This window comes from Toxorhynchites rutilus, chromosome 3 (assembly GCF_029784135.1).
Source record: "Toxorhynchites rutilus septentrionalis strain SRP chromosome 3, ASM2978413v1, whole genome shotgun sequence".
Lineage (NCBI taxonomy): Eukaryota > Metazoa > Arthropoda > Insecta > Diptera > Culicidae > Toxorhynchites > Toxorhynchites rutilus.
In genome coordinates this window covers 249,770,356-249,795,331 of record NC_073746.1, presented here as the reverse complement: position 1 = coordinate 249,795,331, position 24,976 = coordinate 249,770,356, and the positions used below count along the sequence as shown (strand labels likewise).

The 24,976-nt window shown below is 37.2% G+C and overlaps 1 protein-coding gene across 3 annotated transcripts in view; it reads right to left on the bottom strand.

Annotated features, from left to right (window-relative positions):
• The window catches only part of LOC129780156 (putative leucine-rich repeat-containing protein DDB_G0290503), a 306,359-nt gene that overhangs the window by 33,511 nt on the left and 247,872 nt on the right, over positions 1–24,976 (bottom strand). The window lies entirely within an intron of this gene.

The window sequence follows — 24,976 nt, the reverse complement described above, 5'->3', positions numbered from 1 at the left end:
GGCAGACATTCAACTAACGATATGACGCTTTGGTTGACAGCTATGTCAAACGGTTGTCAGCGCAGGGCTGTATACTTTCGGAAGCCCGAAATGGAAAACCCAGTACAACAACGAATTCTGTGACCTACTAAACATAAAGTTTGGTGCTCTTGCATCATTCACGTTTCTTGTATTGTATCTATGAACATCACTTCCTCTTTCAATTCGATCACACAAATATCGAGGCAGCATACCGTTTAAAATTTTAAAGATGAACACCATTGTCAAGTAATAAATTCTTTGCTTCACAGATAGCCACTGTAGCGCGTCCAACATCAAACTAGAGGAAGTGTATCTACTACATCTTAAAATCAAACGCATTACCTTATTTTGCAAACGCTGCAATCTCGTTAATTGTGTATTGTTTGCAAGGAATAGGATCGACGAGCAAAAATCTATATGCGGTGAAATCAAAGATTTGTACAAATTAATTTTACTGCTTACTGTCAGCTCTATCTTCAAACGACACAAAACGCCGTACTTCTTGGCAATCTTTTTGATGACATTGTTAATGTGAGACTTAAAAGTTAAATTGTCATCAATGATAACTCCTAAGTATTTTATATCTTTCACGCGTTCTAATGTTTCACCGTCTATTTCGAAATTAACGTCAATACTGGAATCTTCAAGCTTTTTTCTCACAAAGCGCAACATTCAACGACGAGAGACTCAAAAGGCTCATAAAGAGTCAAGACGAGAACCTCTCCACTTAAAAATGACGAATACACTGATTCGATTGATTGAATACACTAATTGATAAATCAAATTCACGTAGACAGTCGATGAAGGGGTCAACACGCAAGTAGAAACTTCAACATAAACTTCAGATTTGGTGAAACTAGGCTGAGAAAAACTAATCCAAAGCAACGCCAAATCACAACACAAAAAAACTCCAGGGTATTGGAGGCAGATCTGGGACCCAGAGAGTGAAACCTCAGAACTTCAAAAACCCTGGTGATCTGAACTATTCAGAAAAACTCGAAGATACGTCAGCAGGGTTTCTAGTAAAGCGAAGATTCCTCGTGAAGATCCTCCGAAAACCATGAAGCCTAACAATCTGGCATTTTCTGACCCAAGCGGTACAAACTCAGCAGGCAGTAGTCAAGCAGGCTATGAACTTCGATTGAGCTGACTCCCATAGACCTACTGGCTTAGTTAATGCAAATATTAAATGCTCTCCTATTACAGAGCTCACTCGAAGGGATATAGTCGCGGTCTCAGTGGAAGTTCCAACCGCCAAGGGAAGATCCGACATCGTAATTGCGTCGGCTTACTTTCCTGGCGACGATCCTGAGGTTCCCCCACGAAAGGTAGCAACGTTTGTAAACTACTGCAGGGAAATCACCAAAAACTTCATCATCGGCTATGATGCTACGCTCAACACACTATGTGGGCAAGTACCGACATCAACAACCGTTTTGAACGTTTTTTCGACCATTTTTGATTGTCCCGTCTTTTTATCAATTTGTACCGTATTTAGAGTATAAAGAAAAAAACATTTGTAATTCTGTTCTAGTGCGAATCATTTGAACATTCATTGTCCTTGTTTAAAGAGATGCTATATCTGCAACTAAAATTGCTGATAATTTTGATAATTTTATTAGAATTCATAAAAAGGAGGACGGATTTTTGATTAGTGAGGTGTAAAGTGTTTTAAAAAAATACATGGAGATTTGTGTCCAAGACAGCATATTTGACGCAAGACTACGAATTATTATATTCATTTCGCTTGTTCACTACTTTGACTGGAGGATCGGTCCATGCCACTGTGTCTGTATGGAGATACCATTTTTAATTACTATAATAGTTTGATCGGGTGAACATCGGGGCTTTGTCATCTGCACATTTTATGAAAAAAACAATCAGTCAGTGATTCCAAAACAAAGAGGCTTCACTTGACATTTTGACATTACCCGCTCAGAATCGGTTCCCTATGCATGAAACAATTCTAACGTGGTTAACTCGTGAAACTGCCACAGGAAGCACAATTTTATGAGGCACAATTGGACGGCATAGGTGTAGAAGAACACTTTTATCTCAAGTTCCATCCCTACAAAATCATATTAATTCAGGGAACAAATGGACGTGAACATGTCAGTCCTGAAAGGCTTTGTGAATTCCTCTAAACGCATTTTTTATGAATAATTATGAGGATCGCTGCCTCTGAGTGGGGTTGCAAACAATCACAACCTTCGGTATTGGGTGGCTACCAATCCAAGGATACCCAAATTTATACACTCCAAAGGTTACAGTATACAGATTTTGTGGTTAGCGTCGGATGTTAAAATGTCGACGAAAGGCTTTTTTGTCGTAATCGCTAACCAATTGTTTTCGATGAAGAGTTTTTCCGAAACTCCGAAATGATTTTGCTCTTTAACTTTGTATTAGGCCAAATCGATGTGTGTGACATCAGAGAAATAGTTGACTGCTAGTTGAAGCGTTATAAACGAGCGGGGTTAATTAGCAATATCTCTTCTGTTCACAGTGTCCATATGAACAAACGCTGCATTTGCAGTTCGAGCCAGCACTCTACACACGCTTCATTCGCAAGGGTAAATACCGATTACCGTATATTTAATTCCGATTAGGATGGCCTTATGCAGAATAAAAGTTCAGAGTATTTTTTTTTCTTAAATTTGGCTTAAGTATACATAACCCAAAATAGTTTGATTAGTGGACAAAATTCGCCCTGAAGAAAACGATCGTGTTATTTCCTCAGAAATTCCAGGCCCGTCAACTGATCAACTACTAACCCGTATTCTGAAAACCGATAGAGTCAGAAATGCAAAAAAAAAATGAAAACCGATAGAGTCAGAGTTGTGCAAATTTGGCAACCTTGCCGCGCAATTCGATATAGACGACATTGAGTTTCGTGTTACATTCCTGTGGAGCGAAAATGGTAATGGATTGTTGGATGGAATATCACGTTTTTTTAAACAAAAATTATAAGTAAAATTTGCTCTACCGTATCAAATATGTGTTCTATGTAACAGAGTAACACATTTTCCACGAGTGTGGAAAAATCTGAAACGAAAATGATGTTTGATGATGATTTTTTATTATGGATAAAATTTTGGCGGAAATGCTAGGAAATTTATATGAAAATAAGTTAAGTTAGAGTCAGGACTATGTCTTCTAAGTATAACACGGCATCGAGTAAGTATGGCCATTCAAATTTTAACAAGTTATAATTATTGCCTGGTAGAGAGTAAATTGCGCTACGGATACGGATAACGTATTTTGACGTTTGTTTTGCGCAAGGCCATATTTGCATAGAACTATTGAATTTGAGTCGAACGAATTCAAGGATGCAAAAGTCGAAGTCGATCAAAGCGTAAAATCGAGTCATTCACAAATACTAATTGACATTGAAAACCGTCGAGAAGTACCATATTCGCCTCAGCTGACTAAAAAATTCAATGCTCAAATTAATGTTGAGTTCTGGAGTTCGATGAAAAGCAATAAACAAATTTGCAAGTCCGTAAATAACCGTTAGAGTGCGGAGCAAATTTTGTGAGCATATGCCGCAAATGCGAAATAGTTTGGGTATATTTATATGAACGGATAGAAGGGTGCAAAAATCATTGAAAAATGGAGCAATAAGCGAAAGATTCTAGATTTTTTCAATTTGTATCCCCAATATGTTCCCGAAAGACTAAATCCTACACTCCCCGCAATATAAATATAGCAAGTAAAGCGCTCCTCCGCAGTCAAACAAGTAAGCAATATGGCTGTGCTTCACATTCAGAATACTGATGTCAATACTGGATTGAATGACAACAAATAATGCGCTACCAAATAGGCCGGTACATCAGCTTCATTGAAGCTGTCTCACATTGGTTGATTTCCCGAATCATGAAAGTGATCCAGCAGTTAGAAAAATATCCGTATATCTTATAAACGACAAGAGCGTATTTTCCACCAACGAACTGGCAAGTTATGTTTCCTTTAACACCCAAATTATTCAGTAGAAATTATTCATACGGTAGAACAACATTTTTGCCGGGTCAAAAATTCCTATAAGTTGAAAATCGTGGGCAAATATTTTCAGAAAAGGAAAACAAATTTTTAGTCTGCAAGGAATTCGTAAAGTTTACTGATTAGCTTACTTCATTATTTGGACAACAGAAAAAACATGGTATAAATGCTATGATAAGTGTCAAAGAGAATTTTGACCTTAAATTTTTATTTTGCTTGATTGAAATTGACAAGTTTTATGATAAAATTTGCAATAACGATAACCTCGCAAAGTCTCTTGAGCTGTCATAGGTTATAGTTCAGTTATAGGGAGCTAAGCGGGTACATCTATGAATGTTTGATGGGTTGGATTTATTTTCGATTTTATTAACTCAATAAAATTCTTCAAAAAATATTGAATTCTAAATATATATTTATATTTTTGGTTTACGTGTCCCGTTTTTATTCCAGAACTGTTTGGTCAGCCTACTAAAAAACAACAATTATTCCTTTCACCAAACAGAAAAAACAGCATCTATAATCTTTGCATCTTGGAAGGGAGAAAATGAAATGAAACGCTTCTGTGAAATATCTGGAAGTAATCCTAGATGCTAAACTCAACTGGAATTCACACTTAGAATCAATCACCAGTATCGTCAATGTAGCCCTATGGGTATGTTCTAAAATGATAGGGAGAACATGGGGCCTTGAACCTAGAATGTGTGACAGTGTGGGACTACACTGCCATTGTGCGGCCTAGAATATACAGGCATTGTAATCGCTGGATCAATGCGAAGCACACCCTCGAAGTCACGCACTGGAGGCTATTCTTCACATTCTTTGAACCAACATGTTCAACTAGAGGTTAAGAAAAGCGCTCTAAAGCTAAAAAGATGGAAGAAAATGCTAGACAGGGACAAAATTAGATGGAACCTTTAACTAATTTCGATATTCCATACAGAGTGATCGAAACTCCTCGTTCAGTATGGGATGAGGGTGATCCCAGTGTTCGTAAGCAGTAACCTTAACCGGTCAAAACATTTTGTTACTCCGAGTATTAAAATTACTCAACAATTTCTGAGTCTTAATAACAAGGACCTCAGCACATTCATTGGTCTTATAACAGGACACTGTCCGAGCAAATACAATCTTCGAAACAAATGTTTCGTACAAGATGATATTTGTGGATTTTGTAATGCCGAAACCTCGTAACATTTGCTCCGCAACAAGACGCACATTTCAACGCCTTGTTAAGGCAATTCTGGAGCCAAAGGGAGTTTGGTTTGTGTCGCCGATCAGGATTATAAATTTCATCAGACAGATTATTTCTGATTGGCACCTCTCTCGCTATAGCTTTCAGTCTACTTCTTCATAAAGAAGTAGTAGATAAGCTTGAAGCATAGTAGAAAAAATGAAGCATACCACAATAGTTCAAAACAATGGACGCAGTGGTTCACACCCAACAAGGAAAAAAAACAAATATAGGGGAACCCGGGGCAAGAGCGCAACCTTAAGCTAATACGCGTTTTTGAAAGCTCCTTTGTTATATTTCTTCCATTTTTTGCTGGTTTGTTCATTGATACTCCTATTCAGGTGTAGCTATGCATCAAATTGTTCAAAAGTTATGTTTACTATGAAAATGTTTCATTTACAAAAATGATGTTTTTGGCTTGTATTTTTCTAGTACGGGGCAAGAGTGCCACCTCGACGGGGCATGAGTGCCAATCTTTTAAAAATATAATTTTTGAGGAAAAAAGCACTGTGAAATTCACGGTGGTTCCAAAGAACGCAAACTCAAGTTCTGGTGACGTTCACGAAAACCGGCAAGCCAATATTCTCCGGCCAATTTGGATGTTTTGTCGAAAGAGTGATCTAAATTATTTCACTCTGCGATTTTATACCCTAGGTTCTTGATGTCGTGTGTGTGTCAGCCCATAAAATAACTTCTACATATTAAGGATGTGACTCACGAGTTACTCCTCCTGTTGTTTAGAAAACACAGTTTTAAAACGGCCTCACTTCTGCACATATTTGGCCAATGTTCTTCTGGGCAAACTATATTCCTCCGCAGCTCGTCTCCATGACTTACAGAATGTACGGCAACAACCATAGTTTCCATCTGCCACTGGTTTCGGAACGAATTTCGTTCATATTTACAAACCATGACCACAACAAACGATTACACTATTTGCGTTTGACAGATCGAATTCGAGGTTACGACTATGGCATTTTTACCCCGGTAATAATGGCTCCTTTTGCCCCGGAAGTTGAGAGATAACAAATTCATTTTTTATTGAAATAAATGCGTACGATTTAAATTAGTTCACACAGTAAGTTGAAGAAAAATCATTATTCTATTTGTGGGTGGAGTCATGCAAACATGAGGGTAATTCGTTAATTTGCGCTTGTGCGTTCTTATATAGATTGCAGTTGTAAGAAGCTCAGTTAGTATTTATCTGTTTTCCAATAAAAAAATATTTAAGGTTCTGGCTGATAATATGTGAGATATATGCAGTATCTGTTTAAACAAAGTTCGGTAGTTAAATAATTGTAAAAGATGGAAATAGGCAAAATAATCAGATGAGCACTCTTGCCCCGGGTTCCCCTATTAAACATAACGAAAATTTTTCAGGTGCTTTTTCAGTATCTTCATCAAAAATAATCTATCAGCTATACTCCGTGCTGCTATAAGTTCTCATCCATAGTTGATAACAGGAAGGGACAGGAAAAGTTACAAAAAAGTGTATCACTTAAGATTGATGATTTCAATAAAAAAAATCCCAATAAGTGGTATAGAAATGAAAAGTATATGAATGATCATTCTCATGCTATCATAACGAACACCGACAACACATAACAGTTATAAGGTGTAACTATTATTGAATCAATTATATCTGTCTCATATAGACCCATTGTTCCAACGGTTTGCTCCCCACCGCGAGCTAATTCCAATGAACCGTTGAAAGGTTAACGTTATCATAACGGTCACCGAAGTAAACAAAGGACCGAACTCTTTCATGTGTTGCGGAACCGCTCACATACGCTCTGTCACCGACTGAGAGGTGGTGATTCACGTAAGAACTAATCCCACAAACTGTTTCCAATAGCTGAACCACCGTTTTTTTTTTTTTGACAGCTCAATAATGTACGACCGAGAATGCGAGGAAATTCATACTCCCTGGGACCCATGTCCTAGAACTGACACTTTGGGAAATATGTGCCACTAGATTTCCGCTGACTTATTTTCCCATCGGTCACATATGTCATGGTACGCGTTTTTCTTACTCGGAAGGTGTAACGAATTAATTCAATCACATTAACAATAAAATTTATTTTTCTCATTTGAAATTCAATAGACCAACCGCAAGCTGTTGAAACACGGTTGAAAATTGTCTCGTTTTTTTGGCTCCGAAAGTTATGTTCGAGTTTGATGAATCTTCATCACCGACCATGTCAAACTAATTTCATTTTGATTGTTTGGATGGATTAATAACAATGAATATTTATTTCACAGGAATACCTGCGAGGTAATTTCGGCTCATTCTTAACCTTTGAAATTACCGAAGAATGTTCCCACAGTGCACCGCAATCACCTTACTGATTGAACGACACGCAACGAGGTGGAAGGGTGATGAGAAACGGCCACTTTTCCCATCGAATGCTCCAGCAAAAAAAAAAAAGAGGGGGATCGCAAACCGATAAAGAGCATTTCTATTCCAAAAGCCACGCAAGGGCCGAACCGTAAAGAATCTTCCGTGACTGTTGTTTATTGCTTATAATTGCTTAGCTTATGATATCCAACACTTTGTTCTTCATTTCTCTCGTTTCATTTGCTTGGGCCGCAGCTCATCCATTCCAGGCTCGTGATTTTCGTGTTCTCTGACATTTACTAGTGACTTTTTCGTGATTTGGTTAACCTATCGATGATGCACTGCGTTGCGTTTCGAGAGCGATCTTATGAGATTGCTTTCGAGCGGCCGGCAGGAGTTGGATTGTGTTGCGATGGCGCTGATTGAGTCGTGATTCGAGGAAGAGGTTGCCTTTGTTTGTATTTTCAAACTCCGGAGACACCAGCTTGTGATTTGAAAAGTCACAATGGGTAAATTTATTAAAAATCCTCAATCAAAACTGCAGAAGAAAGTAGAACATAGAAAAATCACACAAATGTCTATGTTTACAAATAATATTAGGCTGTCAAAAAAGTTCTGCGGTATTTCCGCGAGGTGTCGTTGTAAGCGCGTAGATCTAGTTGTATTCATTGTATCGAGTCATACTATAGCTTGTTGGAAAGGTATTTTTGCGTGCTATAATATAGTCCTTGACAGTGTTTTGTTTGGTTAAGTTCGTGAGTTATAGTGTCGCAAATATGGAGCAAAATAAAGAGAAAATCCGACATATTTTACAGTACTACTATGACAAAGGCAAAAATGTATCTCAAGCTGCCAATAAAATTTGTGCAGTTTATGGACCCGATACAGTTCCCATTTCCACCGCACATCGATGGTTTCAACGTTTTCGTTCTGGTGTAGAGGTCGTCGAAGATGCGCCACGCTCCGGAAAGCCTGTCGTCGAAAATTGCGACAAAATCGCTGAATTAGCCGAGAAAGACCGGCATAGTAGCAGCCGTAGCATCGGCCAAGAGCTGGGGATAAGTCATCAAACCGTTATTAACCATTTGAAGAAGCTTGGATTCACAAAGAAGCTCGATGTATGGGTGCCACACACGTTGACGCAAAAAAACATCTTTGACCGTATCGACGCATGTGAATCGCTGCTGAATTGCAACAAAATCGACCCGTTTCTGAAGCGGATGGTGACTGGCGATGAAAATTGGGTCACTTACGACAACGTGAAGCGCAAACGGTCGTGGTCGAAGCCCGCTGAAGCGGCTCAGATGGTGACCAAGCCTTCATTAACGGCCAGGAAGGTTCTGCTGTGTGCTTGGTGGGATTGTCAAGGAATAATCTATTATGAGCTGCTTCCCTATGGCCAAACGCACAATTCGGACCTGTACTGCCAACAACTGGACCGCTTGAAGGTAGCACTCATGAAGAAGAGGCCATCTTTGATAAACAGAGGCCGCATTGTCTTCCATAAGGACAACGCCAGGCCACACACTTCTTTGGTGACGCGCCAGAAGCTCCGGGAGCTCGGATGGGAGGTTATGTTGCATCCGCCGTATAGTCCGGACCTTGCACCAAGTGACTACCACCTGGTTTTGTCCATGGCGAACGAGCTAGGTAGTCAGAAGTTAGCCACAAAAGAGGCCTGTGAAAATTGGCTATCCAAGTTTTTTGCCAATAAGAAAGCGAGCTTCTATAACAGGGGTATTATGAAGTTGGCATCTCGTTGGGAACAAGTCATCGAACAAAACGGCGCATATTTGACTTAAAACAGATGATTGTAACTAATTTTATGAACAAATGAAAATTCAAAAAAAAATACCGCAGGACTTTTTTGACAGCCTAATATATGAGATATTTGGTCGTTATCCAGGTTAGAAAGGCTCAACGAAAAAAGTGCAATAGATGAATTTCATGTCAACTCGACTACCCGTTGACAGCAACATTTCAGCTTGCAGTGAAACGTTGTGGGTGTAAAGACATTGGTCATTTAAGCAGTTTTGTATACTTGAAATCTTTGAAAAAGAATTAGACTATTTTTTTAAAAAGGTCAAAGTTTTTTTTCTTAATTTTTTACAAAAAAATATAATTCAAAATTATAATATCTACAAATTCTGGTGAAGGTAAAAAATGTAGGAAATTGTTTGAATAATCAATAATTTTTTTTTAAATTTACACTGCAGAAATTAATATTTTAAAAATTGAAATTCATTTGTCTCAGAAACTGTTTTTTAAATTCATGCAAAACTATATGAATATCCTTTACAATTTCCAACAAGTCACCCATACATTGGAAGATGGGGACTTTTACAGGTAAAAAGTGTTTTTAACAACAACTTTTTCATGTTTTCTTTGAATAAAATAACAACTAATCCCAATTTTGTTCAAAGTCAAGATAGCGATGTAGTATTTTCGACAAAGTTTTAGATCTTATTAAAATATGAACTTTTGTCGAAGAAGTCAGCTTTCTATTTGTATAGTTTTTGGAATATATGGCATGTTTGTATGGAGACTCCTGAAAAAAAATTTTTTTACACGTAACATTTTTGCATATAAATTCTCACGTTTGATATGTTTCTAAATAGAAAACAAGTTTCCAGAACATGTCAATCGCGGTGATTTTTACATGAAAATGTTAAACGTAAGTAGTATTTTTTTGAAGAAGACGTGAAAAAAATGTTGTTAGGAAAACTGGGCGCTGTAATAAAATTAGTCAGTTGAATAATGGTCGAATCATAGCATTGAGTGCGTAATTAGACGATGTGTTTTACGTCAGTCTTCAGAATACAATGCGGTGCTGATGTGTAACAAGATTTTTGTACCCAGTTGAGCTCCCACTTCTTGTGTACACATGCGCTCTGGCGAATGAGCACGCTCCGAAGCACAGATGAAATGTTTTGTTGTCAGCGCCGTTTTTGCGCCCAGTTTTGCGCTGCATCTTGCCGTATTTCTACACTGCGCGCTTGAATCTGGATTGCTCTCTATGTTCAGATATTTTTCTTCACACACTCATATACGGTTCGTATGGAGGCGCGCTGTTGTTTATATGCTTTGCTTAGAACGAGCGAAGACAGAGCGGACGCTAGAATTTGATACGTATGTGTGTGTATGTAAAGAATGAGGCGCGCATCACCCAAGTGAGAGGAGATGTTTAGTATCTGAATTCTGCGTCGGGTACATTTTGCGCTGTCGTGTTTATGATGTTATATGTAATGTAAAAAATGCCATTTCGTGTGCTGGAGGGTCAAATGCGCAAATAATGAGCTGTTTTAATAGCTTAATAAAGGTTTGTATGTATGGAAGCAAATATCTCTTTCTTTTTTCTTTCTTCATTTCATTGGGGATTGTGCCAAAAAAAAGTCCATACGACGTCGATGGGGATCGAACCAATGCCGGCTGGAATGCAAAGCTATTTCAAACGACCACGCTATCCATATAGCTACTAGTGCTGTTATATGAATGTGTGATAATATATCATGAAATGAAGTTGTAAAATGTTTTCTAAGCGGAAAAAGAAAAGCATGAACGAGAATACATATTTCTCTCGGTCTGGGCCGTGTATTTGGCAAACTATGTTTCGCCTGTTTCGCTCGCACATATTGGCTCTAGCACATATATTATACAAATGATATACACGTATTAGGGAGTAGAGCATTTTCTGTTATTTTTCAGCTCATTTAATGTAATAGATAGAGATGACATAACATGTCCTAAACATTAAATTTGGGTGAATAAAGGATTATTTAGACTAAATTGAAGCTATTGTTCAGCCATTGAGATTTACCTGGATAACATGCAAGAGAAACTTAAATGACTAAAATGAAATCGAAAACATATTTGACAAAAGTTTAAAATGTGCTTCAGACAGCTGCACTTATCAATGATTCGTTCAAGAATATACTGCTGTAGTTGTAAGATAGAATGTTATATTGCATAACATTTTTAAGTGGTTCAACGGACCACTTTATTCTTTTTTCAATAGCACATCAAAAATTGAACAAGTTTCATCCAGTAGCTGTAAAACACTCTAACAAGCGTCTGCCAAGATGCTTAAAAGTGAAGTTTATTCACAAAAAAATGTTTTCATTACATATCAAGTTACATAAGTTGTAAAGTATCGTTTTTATGATTGTTTTTAATGCTTTTGTCTATTTTAAATAGGAGTACCGGTAAGTTTCTTCGTTTTCTTCAAAAATTAATGCTATATTCTGTATTGCCCATCACTAGTCACAACTTTTTCCCATCTTTCTGGCAAATCACGGATCCTTTTGTTGAAATAATCGGCTGGTTTGTCGGCTAACCACGAATAGATTCAATTTTTGACATCATCAAAATTGGAGAAGTGCTGGTCAACCAGGCCATGTTGTATCGATCGAAAAATGTAGTAATCGGACGGAGCAATGTCTGGAGAATACGGCGGGTGGGATAGGACCTCCCATTTCACCGTTTCCAGGTATGTTCTGATCGGTTTCGCGACATGCGGCCGAACATTTTCGTGCTGCAAAATAACTTTATCGCGTCTTCGCTCGTATTGTGGCCGTTTTTTCTTCGGTGCACGGTTCAAGCGCATCAAGGTCCCCCGTAATGGTTTCATTCCGTTTTAGCAGCTCATAGTACACCATACCCAGCTGGTCGCACCATATCGACAGCATAACCTTCTGGCCGTGAATATTCCGCGCGGCCGTCGATGTTGATGCATGGTCGAGGTATCCATACGTTTCCCGACGTTTAGGATTGTCGTAATGGACCCACTTTTCATCGCCAGTAACGATTCGATACCAAAAACGCTTTCGTCTTCTCATGGCTTCAATTCATACGGCACCCAATTTCCTGTCTTTCGGATCATTCCCATTACTTTTAAACGATCGGATATGGTTTGCTTAGCTACTCCAAGTGTATCTGCAAGTTCTTGTTGCAATTGTGACGGATCGCGATCGACAAAAGCCTCCAATGCTTCATCTTCAAACTTTTTTGGCGGTCCGGAACGTTCTTCGTCTTCCAAGTCAAAATTTCCGCTTTTAAACCGTGCAAACCACGTCTGACACGTTCGCTCAGTTGGAGCATGGTCACCATAAACTTCCATAAAAATGCGATGACTTTCCGCAGTTTTTTTCTTCATATTGAAGTAATGAAGTAACACTCCCCGCAAAACGTATGTTCGAATGTTTCGAAGTGGCAAAAAACCGAGTTGTTCACGCTTCAACTTTTTGACATTTACTGAAAAAGACGCGCAATGACAGTAGCCTGGAAATTTAATTCACTGGAATAATGATCAAGTTACGCCATCTGTTGTAATTCTGATTTTCTGGAGTGGTGAATCAATAACATGTGGAGTTGATAAACCAGATGAGGCAAGGATTTGATTTCAATGTAATGTTAAATCCTAGATACATTCCCAATCTAAAAAGTATCAAAGAAGTATTGGAAGCTTTCTTAGGTTTTCATGATGGGGAATGAATACCGTGCCTGAATGTGAAATTGAGAAAATCTCTGTTGGACAAAAACCTGAAAATAAATTAATCGTTCGTTTGTGTTTTAATATTCTTCCTTTGCATAAATCCTCGGCAACTGTCGAATGATTTTTTTTCTGATTATAACAATAACTAAACTAAACATCTATCAACAAAGCAACGATACGATGATCACAATCATGAATTCTAAACATTTGATCAAAACAACAGGGGTAACAGTAACTGATGCAATCAAAGTTTAGCAAACGAGTTGTTTATAACAATCATCAAACAAATGAGTAATTTGAGGATTGAGTACTATTTTTTCAACAGGTTTTTTTATGCAACAAAAAATTGAATAGTACAGATTGCGATATATCTCTACCTATATTGGAAGAAATAGTACAGATGCAAAAAATATTTCACTGTAACTGTGACAAAAATTAGACTGCTTGCACAATACTGAACGCCCTCAAAGATTCAATGACATAACCTCTATTGCTTTTTGGAGTATATTTTGCCCCAGATCAACACATTGAATTGTTTGTTCCAGGCTGAAAAACCTGAATTTACGATGCTAAATGAAGGGCTTAAAGATTTGTATCTAACCATTTTCACTAATATCTAGAAGGAATCTTACGTTGTTTCAATGTCCGATGCTACTAAATTTGAAAATCATTTGAAAAGCGTCAGGAATATTTATGTTGGGATGATAGCAGAAGCTTCTAGAACAATGGATAGCGAAGGTAATTTTTTTAAGGATATTTATAGTAGTTTTTTTTCGTGGAGCTGATCAAGTAAATGAAAAAAAATATTAGAGTTCAATGATCTGACGCCAAAGCTTACTGCAATGTTAACTTAAGCTTTTTCAATTTGACAAGCATTAACGTTGTACGGGAAGCGTTTTCAGGGTTATACGATGGGGTTTCACAAAATCTGGAAAACGAACTCGGTGCTTCGAGATAAAATTTTGAAAAAAATACTGAATGTGCATCTCACCACGGTGTATCAAGAAAAATTATCAAAAAAAAATTTCATCTAAAATTCAAGTACTAAAAAAATATTAAAATTTTGATTTTTTTTCTTGGGATTTGGAGATTCAGTATTACTCTAATTCATATTTAAATATGTTCCTACGGCATTTCTAGATATGTGTGATTTTTTTCAGATTTTTTTGAGTGTTGCGCGGTACAAAAAGTTTTTTTTTTATATTTCCAAAGGGTCTGACTGGGTAAGGGAGTAAAAAGTCCCCCCAATCCAAATCACCAGCAGTATGGAAAATATTGTATAGGGTACTAAATAAAACAGTAGTACCATATATTTGAGTCCTTATATGGTTCATCATAGGATCTATGGTGAAAAATGCAGCTTTTCGTTTCTTTCACACCATTCTCAATAGCTTTGAGAAAAAAATATGAAAAAAATACTGAAAGTACATCTTACTAAGGTGTATCGATCAATATTTTCAAACAATATTTTCACCAAAAGTCAAATACTAAAAAAAAATTAAATTATTCAATTTTTTTTTATTTTGAGATTCGATACTACTCTAGTTTGTGTTCAAATTTCTCCCTACGCTTATTTTAGGTAAATGTGATTTTTTTTCAGAATTTTTGTGTTTTTCGCTGTACAAAACAAAATATATATATTTTCAGGCATTTCGAAATTTTGAAAAAAAAATTACAATGAGACCCACTGTTGCTCTAATTTTTATTGAAATGCGTTCGTATGTGTTGTTTTTTCCACATGTAGCGAAATTTTTTCTTGAATTTTTAAGAGGGTTGCACGAAACAAGAAATGTTTTTGGACTTGGGACATTTTTAATTAATTTTGAATTTAGAGACCCGGTATAGCTTTAATATTTATTAAAATTTAGTTTTTCATATGTCTAATTTTTATCGGTAAATTTAGAGCATTGCGCTGTACAAAAAAAATATCTCGTATCTATGAGATTATCTTTACATTGGATTCAGATGGTTTACCAAATTCATAGGAGTCATCAGTACGATAGATCTATTGTGAGAAAAAATAAAGTCCTAGTGGAAAGATCATTCGGGTTAATGAGATGAACACTTAAAAAATGCAAATTATTATTTTTTTTATTTTAATCTTACAATTGCAAACCACGAATACCATAAAATAATCGATTTCAAGAAAATAAAAATAATAATGAAGAAAATTATTTTTGTGTCTCGCAATGCTCTTAAAAATTCAGGATAAAATTACGCCATATGTAGAAAAAAAAGACAAATACGAACGCATTTAACTAAAAATTAGAGTAGAAGTGGGTCTCAAAGTTATATTGTTTTCGAAATTTCGAAATGCCAGAAAATATATAAATTTTTTTGTACCGCGCATTTATTTTTTTTTCATTATTAGATTTATCATTAGAACTGTTTGAAGATATTTATCGATACACCTTAGAAAGATGTACTTTCAGTATTTTTTCTTATTTTTGTCTCAAAGCTATTGAGAATGGCGTGAAAAAAAAACGAAAAGGTACATTTTTAACCATAGATCGTATGGATCGTAAGGACTCAAATATATGGTACTACTGCCGAAATGTTTTATTTAGTACCCTATACAATATTTTCCATACAGCTGGTGATTTAGTTTGGGGGGACTTTTTACTCCTTTCCCGGCCAGACCCTTTGGAAATATTAAAAAAATATATTATTTGTACCGCGCAACACTGAAAAAATCACACATACCTAGAAAAGCCGTAGGAACACATTTGAATATGAATTAGAGTAGTACTGAATCTCTAAATCTCAAAAAAAAGTTTTCAAAATTTCAATATTTTTTTCAGTACTTAAATTTTTGATGAATTTTTTTTTTAATTTTTCTTAATACACCGTAGTGAGATGCACATTCAGTTTTTTTTTCAAATTTTTATTTCGAAGTTTTAGAGGATGGCGTGAAATAAACGAAAAGTACGATTTTCACTACAAATCCAAAATGTTAAGCCACATAGGGGTTCAAAAAAAACGCCAAATTTTCTTATTTAATATCCTATACAATATTTCCTATACAATATTTCCCATACAGCATATACCATTTCCCAATATTGTATAGGATACAGGTTTGGCGGCACTTTTTACTCCCTTACCCGGCCAGACCCTTTCCGTTTCAGAAGACCAACACGATTGGAGGACAACAATTGGATACCTAAAAGAATTAACGGATCGCTTACAGTTCCGGCTTTTCGATGCCTTGTTTCTAACGATCTCACTATGGCTCACTCCTCGGTATATGTCGGCTCAACAACGACACGATGAACGCAATTTTAAGATCAATAGATTGATCAATAGATCAATTTGTTTGAACAACATGGCGGTAGATCTCAATTTCGAGAGACATTTATATGAGCATCCTCAAACGCATGAGTGATTCGAGGCTTGCAAATGTTAATGTACATTTACAGCAAATGTTGTATTTGTGGTAAGTAAACCTAAATATGATTTTTGGAAGTAAAAGTAATATTGTAAAGAAAATAAAAGAAAAAAAATATTTTTTTTGTCAATCACTTTTGTTTTGTCTTTGTCTTTGAAATCGTTCGACCTGATCACAGCAGAAGTATTTGTTTTAACAAAAGAAAGGGAAAAACTAGTTGCACTCCCTCATCTAACATGATATTTTAGCAATAGATTATAAGAATAAAATTCTTGATTCTACTAGAGTATAAATCATGAACGGTTATCGTAAGTTTATCAACACGAATAATAATAAAGGCAACGATAAAGGATCAAATCGAAAACTCTCTTATCCGGTACGATAAAGATAGAAGTATTTATTCACTCCAACGAAGCCGAGACCAAATCAAACGATTCCCAAGCACATTTGTTGTCGTCTTGGAACCACCACAGATCTCATTAGTCATCGCAAGCTCCATCCGCTCGTTTCAACGATCCCCAGGCATTCATGAAGCGCTTTGTGCGCTTAATCCTCAATGGCTTATTTTCGAACGCAGATGATTGGAAAACTTGCTGGACCACTTCTGCAGAAAAATCCAACGCTTCCAAGTGTTTATGAATGAAACCAACCGTACGGGTACAGGTAAGCGAGTGAGTGTGCAAGAGGCACTTCGAAGAAACGTGAGAACCAAAACATAGTGACATAGTGACACCGTATGAGTCAATGCTTGAGTGCGCTTTGATCCTGGCAACGGGCTGCCTAGAGGGTGTTATGCGCACGATTAGATATTTGCGACAGTACGCGCGACCCATTGACGGTTCTCAACCAGAACAATATGAAAAGTGAATTTATTGTGCACAGGTGGGCTTAACAGCTGACTTGGTTGAGCGAGAATTAATGCTTGAAATTTATAAGTTGTGTATGATCGGAGCACTTATTTTGAGGAGCATTAAACTTCAAGTTCCTGCTTCAAATTGCGACCCAACCACGAAAGATGCTTGCAGCAATTACATTTACAGATACTAATGATCAATTTGATATCTGGCCGCAGAATGCGAACAACAACGGATTAGTCATTATTTAATTATACTTTTGCTCAGTAAAGCCATCAGACCTAACAGATAATGTGTTTGTGCTTAAAGTAAACAGATTTAGCTTATTGGCATTACAAATTCTATATATCGATTGCCATTGTAAAATTATTTTCGGAAACACATGAATTTCAACATGCTTCCTTCAATTTCAGTTGAAGATTGTAGTTGAAGGCTACCCACACGGGACCGTTGGTGATTTATGATCTCTGGCAATGCTCGGCGACGAACCTTCAAAGCCAAGCCGACCTCTAAGATCTAAGTTTGCTGTGGTACTGTGCTAATATCCCAACAATAACAATCAATTCGCCACCAATTATTCGACGATTTGTCCGGTCGCACGCAATGCACTCGGAGCGGAACGAAACGAAACGGGGGTGAGAAGAAAATCCGAGACGTTGGCTAACATATCTCAGCTGCGCAACGCCCCTCCACATAAGTAGCGATGGTGTTCGATGGTCAAACTTTGTTCAGTAACTATTTTTTGTTGGTGTTGTTTGTAGTTGATGCTTTGAGCAAGAGGGTGATTTGTATGGGAACAAACAGCGAGTCGAATCATTCGCCCAGCAAAGGCTAATAAAAACGTTATACGCACATTAGCCGGCTTCTTAATATGCATGCTGGGTAGATCGTGTTTGTTTTGCTAGCCATCAAGAAGCAATTTGCAGCTGCAGATTGATGGCAGATTCGTGTGGTTGAAACACATTCGAGAGGTGATGCAATAGGTACTAATAGAGAAGCCCGAGTTTTTTACAACCAGTGCTAATGTTAGATCTTTTGCATACACATTTGCTACCGTTCCAATCACAACAGCTATCAAAGATGGTTTAAATTCGAGAAAGCCACGATTTTGAATTACGCTTATGAGAAGTATTCTCTTGTCCTTCTCTGCCGCCTATTATCAACGCTCATAACTTATTAATGATAGGCGGGAAACATAGGTATAAGGCGTCGTGCACAAATAACGTAACGCAAAAAAATCCGGATTTTGGAAGCCACCTCCTCCCCCTACGTAACGCAATTTCCTATCTCCAATACATAACTTAATCATAACTCAAAATTAAAAAAGAACATATTTCTGATTTTGAAATATTTTCTGTAAAAAATTCTCAACTTTCCAGAAAAAATATCAAAAACATTAGCGCCCTTGGTCCCGAGACCATGAAAACCATAAAAACAAATACAATCAGTAATAATGGAAACGAAATTGAAATTTCCTGCTATTGAAGTATTCCTTCAAAGTACGGGTCTAATTGTTTGCGTTAAAGAACAAATCTACCACTTTTCATGAAAATCTGAGAACCGCTATATCGATTTGGCATCAATATCAATGCACGCATTGCACTGTGTATTCTGTGCATCGCCATTCAACAAGCATCAAGCACGCGTCTAACAGATGCACACAGTTTCAGTGATAAAAATGAGCGAGAATGATCGTTTATGAAAAATCGTTTCTCGACTCTCGGTCAAAACCGTCAACAAAGCTAGGAGCAAGCTCCTAGAATGGAGCCGATGGGCACGAGAGCAAACACGAATGGCAACTAAAAGTATCGAAGGTGTGCTATTCACATGTACAGGAAATGAACCAGTTCTAAGTTCCGCGCAACGAAACAAGCAACACACACACAAAGCCATACATTGATGGCTAGAAGCGACCTATAATCATTTGCACTCTTTCCTTTTTTCGTCTGCTTTGCCATTGCAATGGCAGATGCACTTCAAGTGAAATATTAAATGTTGTTTATGTTATATAACACAAAACGAGCAGAATAAGCGACCTTTGTTGTATCAAGCACAGAAAGATTCTGAGAATTTTCCTCAGAGGAGGAGCAATACTTTTACGCTAGCGACAGCTTACTTACTATGCATGGGTGGAGTTCAGGCGTCGTGTACAAATTACGTAAAATTAGGATTTTTGGATCCCCTCCCCACCTATGTAACAAAAAGTAACGCATGACGAATACCCCCCCCCCTCCCTTTTATGTTACGTAACGCTAATTAGTTCACAAATTCAAACTCGTTTGAATTTTTTTTAAGTAATGAGAATATCAACGTTAAACAGATCAGATATCTGCACAAGTCGGAATCAAATGTTCAGACGGAAGTTCTTTATATGCAAGTAGAGACTTCGGAAGAACTTTCGTCAATTTCATTGAATTTCGAACAAACTGCTCACATCTGTTGGGATTGGTGCTGAAAGCTGAAAGCTGAAAAGAACTTGGACTGATATAAATTGATCTTAATTTACACAAAAGTAACTACTCCTTCGTTCAATGCAGCAGTTTCTGTCGTTACATTTCACTACTTGCAAACGGTCTTGGGATGTTCTTACGTTACAAGCAAACCACTCGGCATAATATCGTACTGATTCTGCTTCGTCAATTTGGGAATTTGCGGACTTAATATATTCTGCTTTGACGGGATACCCATCGATCGCTAGGTTATTCCACAAATAAGCGAACGATTCCCCTGCATACTAAAAATGTTTTGTTTCCAATTCAGGGTCTCTTGTTTTCAGTTTTTCATCCAAGTGAGATCCCTTATGATCACGAAGAAGTATTTAACCTACCGGGAAAGATGGACAACCCGATTTGCAACTCAGTTGAATGCGTGCTGCGTGCTGGAGAATTTGTAGCAACTAATATTACATCAAGATTCAATTGATCGAAAATATTTATGACCTTTTTAAAACGAGGGTTCTCGTCTGGTCCTCCATCCACATTAATTATGGGTACTGGCTTGGCGTACTCGATATCTCAAGTTCTACTGAACCGATTTATGTTGTTTTTATATGAACACAATCTGTACGCATCTCTCTATCACATGAACCAATTAGAAATAATAAATCGGGAAACAGGAGAAAAAACGTTAAAAACGGCATTTTTTTCTACAAACGGCGCAGTTTGTTGAAAAACTTGTTTTTGACTTGTCCGAGTTTCATGCGGTAGCGACATCTTTACTGATTCAGAATCTGTTCGATATTTTGTTTCAGATAACCAGAAGGGCTGGAATCGTGCACGCCATGGCACAACTTTTTTTGAACCCCCTCACTTCATCAGCTTTCAACACTTCTAATTATGAATATTTTTTCCGTTCAAATTTTGTTTTATTGTTAAAAGATAGATAAACCAAAATATTCTTTGTTTTTTTTTTCGAAGCTCGAAAGAACGTCCGAAACTCGTGTCTCTACACTAGAATACCCCCTTAAGCGGTGCCTGTTTAGTGCCCATTACAACACGTACTTTATTATCTTGGCTCAGGAAACACCCCTCTTACGGTCTAAGAATCGAAGTTAGGGGCGCGTGAATTTGTCCAGGAGTATAAATGGAATTTTGTTACGTAACGATCTCTCCCCTATCCCCTATGTCACATTAAGTAACGAAACATCGACCCACTATATTGGTTTGGCATGGAATGGTTGCATATAGGCCTTCTCTTTTCACACAAATTTTGAACGTTCGTAGAGGTGTCAGAAGGCGCGTTTAAACTGCTCATCCGGTATGGAGTTCATAATACGCGTCACATTTCGTTGAATATCTGGAACATCGTCAAAACGGTCCCCTTTCATAACGTTCTTTAGCTTGGGAAACAAGAAAAAGTCTGCCGGGGTGATGTCCGGAGAATAGGGGGATTGGTTATGACAGTCACCAGTCGTTTGGCTAGAAACTGCGCTATCAAAATCGCGGTGTGCGAGGGCGCATGTTCATGAAGCAAAAATCATTCTCCAGATCGGTACTAGTTGAGCCGCACGCGCCGTATCCGTGCCAATAATCGTTCCAGGACACTTTTGTAGAAGACCGCATTCACTGTTTACCCTGTAGGCACAAAATTATACTATATCACTACGCCAGATCGCCTCCTCCCCATATTCTGAATTTAAAAAATATATGTGTAACAGATTCAAATTTTCAATTTAAACACTTATATTTCTTGGCAGCCTTCTTTTCAATCACTCCGAAATCAAACAGTCCAACATATGTACACCACCCAAAACGGTTCACTTTCTTTCACGATTTTACAGTCCACATCAAATACATTGAACACTCTATTTATATAACATAAAATTACACGGTTGTACATTGGAAAACAATAATAAATCGGTAATCGGGATTCCAACCGATTGGGAGAGACGGATCCAACCTCTATCTAGTAGCAGCGGCTCATTCTCCTCCTCAGGATGAGATCCGCTCTTCGTCAAGGGGAGTGAAGTAAGCCTCTTCTCACGATAAAAATGACTGCAGCCAAATTAATTGCTCTTGTTTAAATTTCTTGAAAAGAATTAGTTTCGAATCTATTGCATGAAACAACAATATTTTGGAATATGTTTAATATGTGAAATATATTGAAATCAAATGGTTTGGAGATTATTGAATATTGAATATTTAAGGTAGTATAAAAAATGGCTTCATTATTCGATTGATATTGCTTCGAAAGATAACCTCAAATATGAGCAAAAGTTTTACCTGAAATGGGGCACACTTTGAATGAGTTTTTCCATGTACTGGAAAGGTCATTTTTATTTAATTTGAAAATAACTAAAGCATATTCTCACGCCTGATAAAATATTTACATATTACTCCGTTCTATAGATCATGCGGTAAGGGACACTCCTAGAGATATTTTCGATTTTGATATTATCACGATCTCACCAGCCAGCGTCGAATCTGCCATCAAAAAATTGAAATTCTCACGCTGCTGGTCCCGACGGAATTCCCTCCTGTGTTCTGAAGAATTGCTCTCTTGAGCTTATAACTCCGCTGTCGAAACTATTCAATATTACGTTGCAGCAGGGTGTGTTTCCAACACGCTGGAAATATTCATTTGTTTCCGGTTCACAAGAAAGGTAACAAGCAGAATGTCGAAAATTATCGAGGGATCACATCGTTAGCGCATGCTCTAAAATATTTGAGATTATAGTTAACGATTATAGTAAAGTTGTGTAAACAGACCTCAATGCTACTTCCGACAGGATCGACTATACTATACTGCTGGCTATGCTTGAGAAGCTTGGTGTATCTCCAAGACTTGCTCGTTGGTTCAAGTCCAACCGAAATATATTCGTACGAATTGGAACTGATATTTCGGAAAATTTCGCTAACAGCTCTGGAGTACCTCAAGGCAGCAATCTTGGACCATTGCTTTTCTCTATATTGATGAACGAGATCGGATTGATCCTTCCAATTGGTAGTCGATCATTCTACGCGGATGATGTTAAAATGTTCAGGACAGTTCGAAACTCAACAGATTGCATACGACTACAGCACCTGATAAACACCTTTGTAGACTGGTGCTGAAGAAATTTTCTGACACTTAGTGTGCAAAAACGCAGTGTCATAACATTTCACCGAAAACTGAAGTCAATAACGTTTGCATACACGATCGACTTTCAACAGTTGCTACGGTTTGAAAAAATAATTGATCTCGGTATTACGCTTGACTCTACCTTAACGTTTAAGCCGCATTACTCGGACATTATAAATAGGGCTGACAATCAACTCGGATTCATCTCCGACGAGTTTCGCGATCCTACCTGTTTGAAAGCATTGTTCGATCGATTCTGGAATTTGGAGTGGTGGTTTGGTGCCCTTATCATACAGTGTGGATTGCAAGGATAGAAGCCGTTCAGAGGAAATTCGTCCGTTATGCCATACGTAACCTTCCATTGAATGACCCAAACAATCTGCCACCATACGAGGCCCGTTGTCAGCTGCTAGGACTGGAAACACTTGGTTGTAGAAGAAAGGTTAGCCAGGCAATGTTTGCAGCTAAGGTGTTACTGGACGAAATTGATAGTCCTGGTGTTCTTGCGGAGCTTAATATTTATTCACCTGAGAGAGTACTTCGTTCAAGAAGTTTTTTTTCATCTTGCATCCCGTTTTGCAAACAACAGCTTGCATGACCCAATTCGCTACATGTCAATGAATTTCATGGTTACCGTTCTGAATCATATTTCGGACAACATCATATTTCGGAGACTTTTTTCTAATATCTTGAAATGCTTAATGCACTGATGATATAACTATAAAACTATCATCACAATTTCTTCCTTAGTGTAGTCCCTAAGGAAGGTTTCACTATCACTTCATTAGAGAATAACATTTGAATTATAACATAGTAGGAAAAAATCCATCCAAAATCCAAAATCCACTCATAATCGTTTGTGTTTGACGTTTGTTTAGCATGACCACGTAGAATTTACCCCTTCATCAATATTTAAATTACTCTCGTGTTTCATCAGCTCTCATCATTGTTAACAGTTTACTGTGATTGCTTGGTAAGTGTTTCGCAGTTAATTATGAAATATAATCAAGTGTAAAAAAAAAAAAAATTACAAAATAAAGTGTCCGAAATATGAATTCAGTCTGATTTCAGTTTGATTTAGTGTCCGAAGTTTGATTCTTATTCGCTTCATTTGAAAAGCACTTTAATCGATGGTTTTATTATGTTTTCAATCAAATAGGTACCAAAGTAGAAAGTTTAAAAGCATATTGAACTAATTTGTTGAAAATACCAACCTAATAATACCTGTGCATAAAGTTGAGATCTGTTTTCTACATCATATGCCTTAAGCGTCCGAAATATGATTCAGAACGGTATTTCGACTTCAACCTCTCTGCTGAAGCTTTTCGTTTTTGGATTCAACGAGGATTACTGGATCAAGAGTGAATGCTGGAAAAGACGCTACCTGCGATGGACTATACGAACTTTTTTAAATTTTTTTAAGTTGTTGATGTTTTTGTTGTTTTAACTACTGCATGTTTTAATGTTCTTCGCACAATGTATAACATCTAAGTGTGCCGTTTACCATTTTCAATATGACAACTTACAGTCAGATGAAATTAATAGAGAAATAAATAGAAACATTTATTGCACCCTAAACCATTTGCTTGATTAATTCTCGAGTAAAGCAGAAATTTATGTTGCATTTGTTTTGTTTTTATAATCAACAATGAATTAAAATTATCTGCTCCAAAAATCAACATTATATCATGCTCATTCTCCAGTTGCTTCCGCTAAACCATCAGAAAATTAGTGCAATAATAAAAATCGAAGACGAAATGATCTTCTTGTCTACATTCACAAGGTCACAGTTTACATGTAATAAAATGTCATTTTCGCACTTTCACTAAATTAGAAAAAAAAATTTTTGCAACTCTGTAACTTAGCTATAGATTAACGCATGAAGATTAGATATACGCCATTTTGAGGCAACTATTATCGGGATATACAACATAGCACTGATGTACGTATGCGTAGACTACGCAACATAATGCATAAAAAACCTGATTTTCACTGAATATTCAGTTTTCTTGACCTAAGAACAAACTAATAACCAAGTCAACAGCATATCTATACAACCTAATTGAATAGTTTTGATTAAAAATTACCCTTTCATCTCTGA